Genomic DNA, 10717 nt, shown 5'->3' with positions numbered 1-10717 from the left:
GGGTACTTTATGATTTGCACTTGTATTTTAATGTGATGATGGTACATTTACTACAAACAATGAATACTTTTAAATATGTTGACAAAAATCACAATAAGATATGTTATTTTGACTACTTAACTTATGAAAATATATATATCTACCATTCCTCAAATCTACACTTCAAACCTACGCTTCAAACCTACACTTCAAACTATGAAACACATGTTCTAAACTTGTATGCCACGTCAGTGCACTATAAAAAATATCATCTACAAACCCACATCATGTGGACTCCCAACGCCATTGGGTCCTTGTTCTACTCACCAAAAATGTGGGGTCACGTGGTGACATAACCCGGGCCAAATGTGAAATCCCCAAATGAAAGGGTAGGGGAGTAGGCCACCTCACCACCTTATCCTAAATGAAAATCCTAGGACCAATTACTCATAACGTTCTCGGAACTCAAAAGATCCAATTAATGGCGTTTTATATTCCATATGTAAATCCGTTATGGATAACCATTAATTTTTACATGACATGGAAGACCCCTCAATCATTTAATTTATTTGTTAATTAATGGGCCAAGAAATGGAATTTCACTTTTGTATACGGCGGTGGGAATTGTGAATATTCGGATTTTCTTTATTTTATTTTTACATATTCGAGATTCTTGTCCCCTCAACGAGGGGAACAGAGAGGGCGAGTTCCTTTCCAGGCCCCCTCAAAGAGGGCCTGGTCTAGGTGGTGGGAACTTGTAAGGTAAGGAGGCCAGTCCTATAACCATAAATACTGAAACGTGGGCGCTCAGCGAATTCCATCTTCAATTTTCTTTCTTCGTCATCTGGTGGCCTTGCTTCGAATCCGTAGAGGCTTATTTTCTGTTTTCTGAATAGTTTTGGCTTCAGGAAGTTTCACCATGGGTGGTGCTCTCTTGAGTGAATCGCTATCGCAAATACTGATACCCGTTGCTGCTGTTATTGGAATTGGGTTCGCGCTGCTTCAATGGCTGTTGGTGTCGCGCGTTAAAGTGGGTTCTGAGAAGGCCTCGTCGCTCAATAATGGAGTGTATAACGAGGTTTTGCTCGACGAACCCGAGGAAGATGGCGGCGATTTAAAAAACGCTGTCCCCAAGTGTGAAGAGATTCAGAACGCCATTTCCCTCGGTATGAAATTCTATTGAATTGGAATTCTTATCTTTTGCTTCCTCGAAACACAGAGCTCTGTTCATTTCATTAGGATTCTTAAGAATGAGAATTCTGTTACTAGAGAGCATAATACTGATTACATTTGAATCCTTTTATTATCCTTGATGTTACTTTACCTTGGCCTTCTTGACTTATTAGTCTGCAGATTTTATCTTTATGCTTGAACTTTGGGCAAACATGTCTAATGTTATAGCGTGATAAGTATGGTTGCTTATTTTGGTCTCCTTTGGATTGGGTTCAGTTTGAACGGTTTTATTTTGATTTCTTGCCTGGTTTACAGCCTTGAGATTTGTTCAAATTCATTAAATTTGAAAATAAATAAATGTTAGAGATATGTTGGCTGGTTTCTGATTACGGGTTTAGCTTTTCCACATTGGTTTCGAGGTCTGGCTTGCGGTAGCACACATATCCGAAGATGCCATCATCCTGCCAATGGGGGTCTGTGCAGAGAGTGTGCCCCTCCTACTAAATGGTGGTTTGTTGGTTACTAGATGAATATGGTAGCTCGCTTGGTTTCCATGGCTATGTGAGACTCGTTGTGTCTGGGTGCGTATAGGTACATAATAAACATTAAATACTGAGATAAACAGTTGGATATGCTGTGTTATATTTTGGAATAGTTATTGGGTATCTTGGAATAATTGCTGTCTCTGATATCTCCTGCTCTAATTTCCCTCACTTTTTATCATTATCAACTAGTGTGAATAGTGGAATAGCTTATATCTGCAAGCGGGTTTTATTTAAATCATTTGTATTATAATGGGTTGTGCATATGCTTGCCAGTGGGCTATTTAAATCATGGTATTGTAACAGTACCGTGAGTTGTGGAACAGCAATAGCTTGTTGCCTTTTTAAGGTTTTGAATCTTGATGAATACTTACAAAAATTCATAAAATTTGTTAGAAAAATCAGTTTAAGGCTGTCTCTATGTTTTGAAGGTCTAAAACTATTTAGTTTTTTCATGCTTTATCAATGCTTTGAAGTTTTAAAACCATTAAGAGTTTTATGCTTTATTAATGCTTTGACGTGGATTCACTTCTTCCTGTTTACAAAGCAAACAAAGATGCTCTTCTGGATGTTCAGGATGGGAACTGTTGCGTTATAATAAACCACTAATATTCTAATAAGATGATCAATTGTTGGATATGTTGTGTTTGGCATCTTGGGATGTTTGATATGTCTTTAATATCTACTCTCTTCTCCTGCTTCCTTTGATCTCTCTTTTGGTTATTAATCTCTGTTGTAAATGTAACTTGTCAGGTGTATATTTACAAATAGGTTATTTAAATTATTTGTGTTATGTGGGTGTGTATGTCATGAGTAACAATATAATAGAAGTCACATATGCTGTGAATAAGCCATAATAAACAATGAATATTAAAACAGGATACTAAATAGTTGAATAGGCTATGGCTGGTAGATAAGTCACTGGGATTGTAATAGTACTGGGAGTTTTGGAATTATATTGCAAATGGGTTATTCAAATTAGTGGGATAGGAATAGAATGCTTTCATGTGCCGATTTCCTTTTGTTGTTAATTTGTACTGTAGGCTTTGGCATAGGATGTGTATTTAAATCCTCTACTGTGGCTTTGGCATAGGATGTGTATTTAGATCCTCTACTGTGGCTTTGGCATAGGATGTGTATTTGCATATCAGGGATTTAAATCCTGTTTTGAAGTTAACTACTCCGATGTTATTGAAATCCTGATTGAGTGCACTGTGCTTCTGCCTCACTTGCTAATATCATAATATTGCCAACAGTTGGATATGCTGTGTGTTTGACGCTTTTGAATAGTTCTTATGCTTTTAAATTCTCCTGTCTTCTCTTTCTTTTGCCTCTCTTTATTTTGTTATAAATCTGTACTCTGAGTTTTGGAATAGCTTGTCGCATAATACTGCGGTGTCCTTTGGAACAGCTTGTTGTCGTTATGTTTGTCATTGGGATTGGAATGTCATCCTCTCTTTGTTGTTAGTCTGTACTGTGACTTTTGGAATATCTTGCTGCCTGTTTCTGCGTTACTTGCTAGTACCATTTATCCCTGGCAAAGATTCTTCTCGATGCACATTTTCCCTTTTCCCTGTTTCCATTTCTATGTCACTCAAGTTTAACCTGAATTGGCATATTGTATGCCTGCTTTGCATGGGATTTTCCATTTCATCCGATCAAGCTACCTACTTCTATATTGGGTTTTTTCTATCTTGTTATGGATGAGTTTGTCAAGGCTACGTTTAAATCATTTCCTGTTTTTTTTTTTTCCTTGTTGGATGTACTGTTTAATTTTGTTTTCTCCCTAAACCCACTGACTATATTTAGAAAAAGATTAATGATCGAAGATTGAAAATTTCAACGTATGTGTCTTTTCTATGAAAGAGTTGTTTTCCTGGTTTCTCTACCTAGTTTAGATGATATATATAAGCTGGTTTCTTCTTCCTATTTCATTTTTAAATCATAGGCTGGGTGATGATGTCATGATGAAGCGCACTGGTGCTTCTGTTGACCTTCCGACTAGAATTTTAAGGGATGTGCAAACAGACCTCAAAATTTCATTCAGATATTGTATGAGTTATAACTCTGAATTTGGAATTGAGAACGAATTTAACTAGGTTTTGGTTGAACATCTCCTATATTTTTAATCTCTTAGTTCATTTTGGTTCTAAATGGCTAGACTATATTAGACGCTAATTTAATTGGTTCTTGGTACAAATGCTTTGCATATTTGAAGTACAAGAAGTCTTAGGAATGGATTTGCATGGTGGTTAGTGTGAGATTTCAAAATTGCATTCTCATCTTTTACGAAGTTTTAAGCAATGAAATGATTGAAATTGAAAACGAATTTAATCAGGTTATAATCAATGAGCAGCTCAGATATTTATAGGTTCCTACTTCGTTCCGTTTCTTATGTGGTAGTATGTATTGGAGGTAATAATATTTGGTTCTTGATATAAATGCTTGCATATTTGAAGTACGAGAAGTCTTACGAAAATAAGTTTACTTGTTTTGCAGGGGCTACTTCATTTCTGTTTACAGAGTACAAATATCTGGGTATTTTCACTGGATGTTTTGGGCTTCTCATGTTTTTGTTCCTTGGCTCCGTGGAGGGTTTCAGCACCCAGCAGCAGCAATGTAACTATGATAAGACAAAGATGTGCAAACCTGCTCTTGCAAATGCATTGTTCAGCACCATAGCCTTCGTGCTTGGTGCTTTTACTTCTGTTCTGTCAGGTTATTTTGGAATGAAAATTGCAACATATGCTAATGCAAGAACCACATTGGAAGCCAGGAAAGGTGTTGGGAAGGCCTTCATTACAGCATTTAGGTCTGGGGCTGTGATGGGATTCTTGCTTGCTGCCAATGGGCTTTTGGTCCTGTACCTCTCCATTAACGTTTTCAAGCTCTATTATGGAAATGATTGGGAGGGCCTCTTTGAGGCCATCACTGGTTATGGTCTTGGTGGGTCTTCAATGGCTCTTTTTGGAAGAGTTGGTGGAGGAATTTACACTAAAGCTGCTGATGTTGGTGCCGATCTTGTTGGGAAGATTGAGCTAAACATACCCGAAGATGACCCTCGCAACCCGGCTGTGAGTTTTTCTTTGTTTTGATTGTGTGGATTTATATAATACCTCTCTATATGTTTTGGCATAATGAGAACCACTATTTTGTTTTCGTTCTAAGAAACCTAATACTTCTATGACTGAAACTAAGCAATTTTCTTTGCTTCATAGTTTACATAGAAATCAGCACAGATTTAGAATATAGACTCAAGATCTTATTGTCTTCAGTAACTCTTTTCTTTGAGCAAATGTCCACAGGAAATGTAAAGCGACTGTTGTGATAACCTAGCCCACTGTATTTTAAAAGAATGTACCTATTCTATAATGATTCCACATCCCATTTGGCCTCTGTGGATGCAATTGAATTTGAGGGTTTCAGGCGTTGAAATTTCTTGATGTTTCTCTTGTTATCTCCATCCAGGTTATAGCTGATAATGTTGGTGATAATGTTGGAGACATAGCTGGCATGGGCTCAGATTTGTTTGGATCCTATGCTGAAGCTTCCTGTGCTGCTCTTGTGGTGGCATCCATCTCATCATTTGGCATTGATCATGATTTTACTGCCATGTGTTACCCCCTACTTATCAGTTCAATGGGTATTGTGATCTGCTTGATTACAACACTGTTTGCTACGGACTTATTTGAGATCAAGGCTGTTAAGGATATTGAACCTACTCTGAAGAGACAGCTGATAATCTCTACTGTGCTTATGACGGTTGGCATTGGTGTTGTCAGCGCTGTTGGATTACCATCAACCTTCTCCATCTACAATTTTGGTTCAGTGAAAGTAGTGAAGAACTGGTATGAATTCAAACTTCAACAATCTATTACAGATTTTGTTCTTTAGTCTCTTCTGTGCACTTCTCTTAGGATATTTGATTTTTTTGAGTTTATATTTTGTATGTTTGCACTATACAGGCATCTATTTTTCTGTGTTGCCGTTGGATTGTGGGCTGGACTTGTGATTGGTTACATTACTGAGTATTACACAAGCAATGCCTATAGGTGAGTCTAATGGTCTCGTCTTTTGAAATAATAAAATCTCCAAATGTCCGCAATTTTGATAGGTCGATGATGACTGATTTATTGTGTCTGTATTGCAGTCCCGTCCAGGAAGTGGCCCAGTCCTGCAGAACTGGAGCTGCAACAAATGTCATATTTGGGCTGGCTTTGGGATACAAGTCTGTAATTATTCCTATCTTGCTATTGCAGCAGCCATATTCGTGAGTTTCAGTCTGGCTGCAATGTATGGAATTGCAGTTGCTGCTTTGGGAATGCTCAGTACCATTGCGACTGGACTTGCTATAGATGCTTATGGTCCTATTAGTGACAATGCTGGCGGTATTGCTGAGATGGCTGGCTTTAGCCATAAGATTCGTGAAAGGACTGATGCTCTAGACGCAGCAGGAAATACTACTGCTGCAATAGGCAAGGTTAGATGCAGTTTATTCCAATATTTGTTGGAAATTGATGCTTCTATGTATTATTTCGTTATGTATGTTGTAATTCCTTGATAGAGGGCTGTGTATTAATATATTTTTCTTCTGCAGGGTTTTGCCATTGGCTCAGCTGCATTGGTGTCTCTTGCATTGTTTGGTGCATTTGTAAGCCGGGCCGCAATTTCAACAGTTGACGTCCTTACACCCAAAGTGTTCATTGGTTTACTCGTTGGGGCCATGTTGCCTTACTGGTTTTCAGCTATGACAATGAAAAGTGTAGGAAAAGCAGCATTAAAAATGGTTGAAGAGGTCCGCAGACAGTTCAAAACTATTCCAGGTCTGATGGAGGGCACTGCCAAACCGGATTATGCAACCTGTGTGAAGATATCAACAGATGCCTCACTTAAAGAAATGATTCCTCCTGGTGCCCTTGTAATGCTCACACCCCTCATTGTTGGTACCTTGTTTGGAGTTGAGACTCTGTCTGGAGTTTTGGCTGGAGCCCTTGTCTCCGGTGTACAGGTAATTTCCAAGTCTTCCAGTCGTTGAAAATGTCTTCTTAGCCCGAAAAAGGAAAGCGAAATGTAATGACGATTCATTTATTGATTACAGGTTGCAATATCAGCTTCCAATACTGGCGGTGCTTGGGACAATGCCAAGAAATACATAGAGGTACATCACTTTGGATGTAATATCCCTTGCTCTTGTGTGCTCACCATTCTTAGCAACTTTATAACTGATTTTTGGGTTGATTGTTGCAGGCAGGGGCATCAAAAGCTGCAAGGGATCTTGGACCTAAAGGATCTGATTGCCACAAGGCTGCCGTTATTGGTGACACCATAGGGGACCCATTAAAAGATACATCAGGGCCATCTCTAAACATTCTTATCAAACTGATGGCTGTTGAGTCACTTGTGTTTGCACCATTTTTTGCTGCTCATGGAGGATTGCTTTTTAAAATCTAGGCCGTCTCTATCCACAGATATTTAGCGGCCTAACAATATAGGTCTGTTGATCAATGTGCTAATGTCTGCCCTGTAGCCTGTAGGCTATCCCTAGACCAGGGCAGCTTTATTTTCAAACACTATGGTTAGGTATGAGTCCTGTCCTGGTGAACTGATAAATGTTATGAATTTCTGAATCAGTTTTGTCTATAATTTTTCATAATTGTAAAGAATAATGTACAGTGGAGAATCAAGGTCAAGGTCAGGGGTATTTGATAGGCCTATGGTATGGTATCGTGCACTTTTTACACTGGACAATAAAGTGGTATTTGATAGGCTTATGATATGCTACCATCCACCTTTTTCATTAGGCACAATCAGATACAACTGGCTTCCAGACTATTGTAAGGACTTTCATTTTGGTGAATAATGTTATGCTTCAATGTTCAGATCGTATTATGATTTCCAGCTGTTATCAAATTGGTTATGAGTGGATATAACAACATTATGTTTTTTTTTTTTTCCGTTGCTAGGATACAAGGTTCCATGTTTGTCATGTCAAGTATGGCATAACTGGTTTTGAAGCAGGTGGTTGTTTTTTTTTTCCATTGCTAGGATACAAGGTTCCATGTTTGTCATGTCAAGTATGGCATAACTGGTTTTGAAGGAGGTGGTTGCTTTAATTAAATGATGTAACAAATATGGGAGTGAGTAAGGTTTGGTAGTTTACTTTATGGAACTCCAGATATGGGAGTGTGTTGTAAGCTTTGGTAGTTTGCTTTATGCAACTCAATTTTTTTCATGTGACTCGTGATTATCATGATTATTAGTGGTCCCCCCCCCCAATTAAAATTCATCAAAATTAGCAAAATTAATAACATTGTCACTATTATCTCTATCAAAATATTTCTATATCCACTTTAATTAAAATATTCCAATATTAATTTTATATATTTAAAAGTTCAAAAAAGTTCAAATTAGTAACATTGTCACTATTGGCTCTATCAAAATATTTCTATATCCACTTTAATTAAAATATTTCAATATCAATTTTATATATTTAAAAGTTCAAACCGAAAAAATTTCTTATTGTTAAATTTAGAGATAATGCTTACATGCTGGGTATGGAATTGGTTTGAGATTTTTGGAAGTAGTTGAGAGATTTTCTGGACTCTTATATCTAAGGTTAGAAGTATTTTGATCTAAGTTCAATTATATAATTGTATTGTAATTGAATGCATGGGTGCAATAGAGAATAGCTTTTGTGTAATCTTTGTGCAATGTTTGCTCTTGCTCTTCAATGTTGCTCTTCAATGTTGTTGTAATGTGTGTTTTCAATGTTTGCCATGTAAGCATTCATGGAGGGACTTAGAGATATCATTGTAATGTGTGTTTTCAACGTTTGCCATGTAAGCATTAATGGAGAGACTTAGAGATAATGCTTACACTTTGGAATTGGTTTCAAATTTGTAGGAGGTAATTGAAAGATTTTTTCAACTCCTATGTCTAAGGTTAGAGAATGCAAGAATGCATAGAGAATATTTTTTGTGTGTAATCTTTGTGCAATGTCCACGCCTCTAACTTTCTTTGGGTTAAAACAATTAATGATACATTGGTTGGTTAGTGAGGAAAATGTGTAATTTTGTGTGTTCAATTTAGGTAAACTCGGTGAAAGAGTTAAATTTGCTAGTTCAACAATGCTGATTTAGAACATTTGGTATTGGTGACTCATGATATTACAGGTATTAAAGTCTTTAAACGGCTTGGGGATTTCTATTATAATGTGCCAAACTTGAATAAGCGGAAGGATCAATTTGTTAGGGCATGGTTTGTTTGTGAGATTGTTATTATTTATTCATCTTGTGTTTCTATATCTTCAATCATTGGTATCAACACCAAAGGATTGTGGCCAAACCTTGTATGTTGAGATCAAAGCTTACAGGGAGAAGCCCAATTGGGATTTGACTAGTATGTGTGGTGTTAGTATCCTATAGTCATAGTAGTAAAAAAAACAAGTTTGTCTTTCAAATTATTTGACAAATGTATAGAGGTCTGGCTATGATCTTGTAGAATATCAATCTATGAATCACAGTTTATAAGAAAATTTTCATTATTCAATGTAATTATGTCAAAGTGTGAAGAAAAAAATGGTCTTTTATATTCTAAGGGGTCAAGTTAAGTAGGTCTAGGGTCAAGTTTCATCATGAGATCATTAGCAAGGTTGTGCTGCCATGCTTTGTCATCATGGGCACACATTTGTAGGGTATCTTGAGTCAGTTAGAATGTCGAATCATGATCATTCATGACATCATCATCAATACGACGGTCAGGAGGACATCATTGCGCTTCTACCAAGTGTTGCACTTTCATTATTCAAGTTCAAACTGTAATCATTGCCCATCAAATTTGCATTCAGCGACCTTGGGAGTTTGAATGCATGGTCTATCTTAAGAAAATTCCCATAACTCTTCATTTCTTCATCGGAGGCTAGCTATATGGTGTTTGGAGGTCGTTGTGCAAAGGAGGCAAGGGAATCACTACACTTGCAGACAACCGCTGCACTCACACAAAAGCATTGCATTTTTTTTCACACTGATGGTCAAAATCATCTATCTAGGTGCAAATTCTTGTCTTGTTTGGAGCCTTGGTTTTGTATGGTTTTCAAATTACATGCATGTGCTCAGAGAATACCTAGGAACCTTGCAAATTCCTAAATTTTATGCTCGCTACGTTTTCTACACACTCGCTATGCTTTCTCCAATTTTGTTGTGTTTTACCCGTCCGTTGTGTTTTTATGTTTTATGCTTGCCAAATAGCCAAGTTCTTGTATGCAACCTTCATATGGAGAGTTTACCATGTCATTAAATTAAATTGAAGGCTCTTACTTGATCTCTGCATTCCTCAAGGTGGTTGAGTTTGTTTTTTCCATGCGATATGCTTTTGGCGTTGCACCTATGTTTTTTTAAACTCTGCCACTGTGACTTAAGCAAACAATAGTTGTTTTTTGGGGGTTTTGAGAAGTAATTGGTGTTGATTGATCTGTTTCATAGGGTTTTCTATTCTCAATTGTTACACAACCCTACTTTGGAGCTCCTTTTCATCATTACCATCCAACTTGCTGCACAAAATAAACCTACATTGAAATTGCAATTTAGAAGCCCTAGAGTATACCTTTGTAAAAACCATGTCAACCCTAGAGGGAAGGAAACATAAGGGAGGTGCCATTGTCAGGTTTGAACCTCAAGACCTCACATTCATCAATTTAGACCTAGCAATCAAAGTTGTCTTTGAGCAAGTTGGATGTATCAGATTCTGTGAAAAAAATTCAAGGGTACAACACACAACTTACTAAGGAGTTTGCTATATCAGTTGTCACAGAGATTCCCAGTGTCAGATGTCACAATATCAATTGCAACAGAGATTCCACTTCAGGGAGAGAAATGGTTCAAGGGCATGCCTCTTGACATTGCTAATTATAAAGATTTTATGAAGCCTGAGTATAGATATAAAAGGTACGGATCCATTGTCCTTGAGGATTATTTACTTGAACACCACAATAAACTTTTGTAAACAATTAAGAGATATTTCACTTC

The 10717-nt window shown here is 37.3% G+C and overlaps 1 pseudogene across 1 annotated transcript; it reads left to right on the top strand.

Annotated features, from left to right (window-relative positions):
• The first annotated feature begins 657 nt into the window (after positions 1 to 657).
• On the top strand, positions 658 to 7580 carry LOC149247378 (pyrophosphate-energized vacuolar membrane proton pump-like; annotated as a pseudogene). The gene is made up of 8 exons (XR_016266626.1): positions 658 to 1145; positions 4194 to 4768; positions 5163 to 5542; positions 5660 to 5746; positions 5845 to 6174; positions 6292 to 6702; positions 6793 to 6852; positions 6942 to 7580. The product of XR_016266626.1 is annotated as a pyrophosphate-energized vacuolar membrane proton pump-like (transcript).
• Positions 7581 to 10717: the final 3137 nt, after the last annotated feature.

Source organism: Pinus tabuliformis, chromosome 7, assembly GCF_031772625.1.
Source record: "Pinus tabuliformis cultivar Carrire ecotype Pingquan chromosome 7, CPIR1, whole genome shotgun sequence".
Lineage (NCBI taxonomy): Eukaryota > Viridiplantae > Streptophyta > Pinopsida > Pinales > Pinaceae > Pinus > Pinus tabuliformis.
This window is presented reverse-complemented; position numbering and strand designations above follow the sequence as displayed.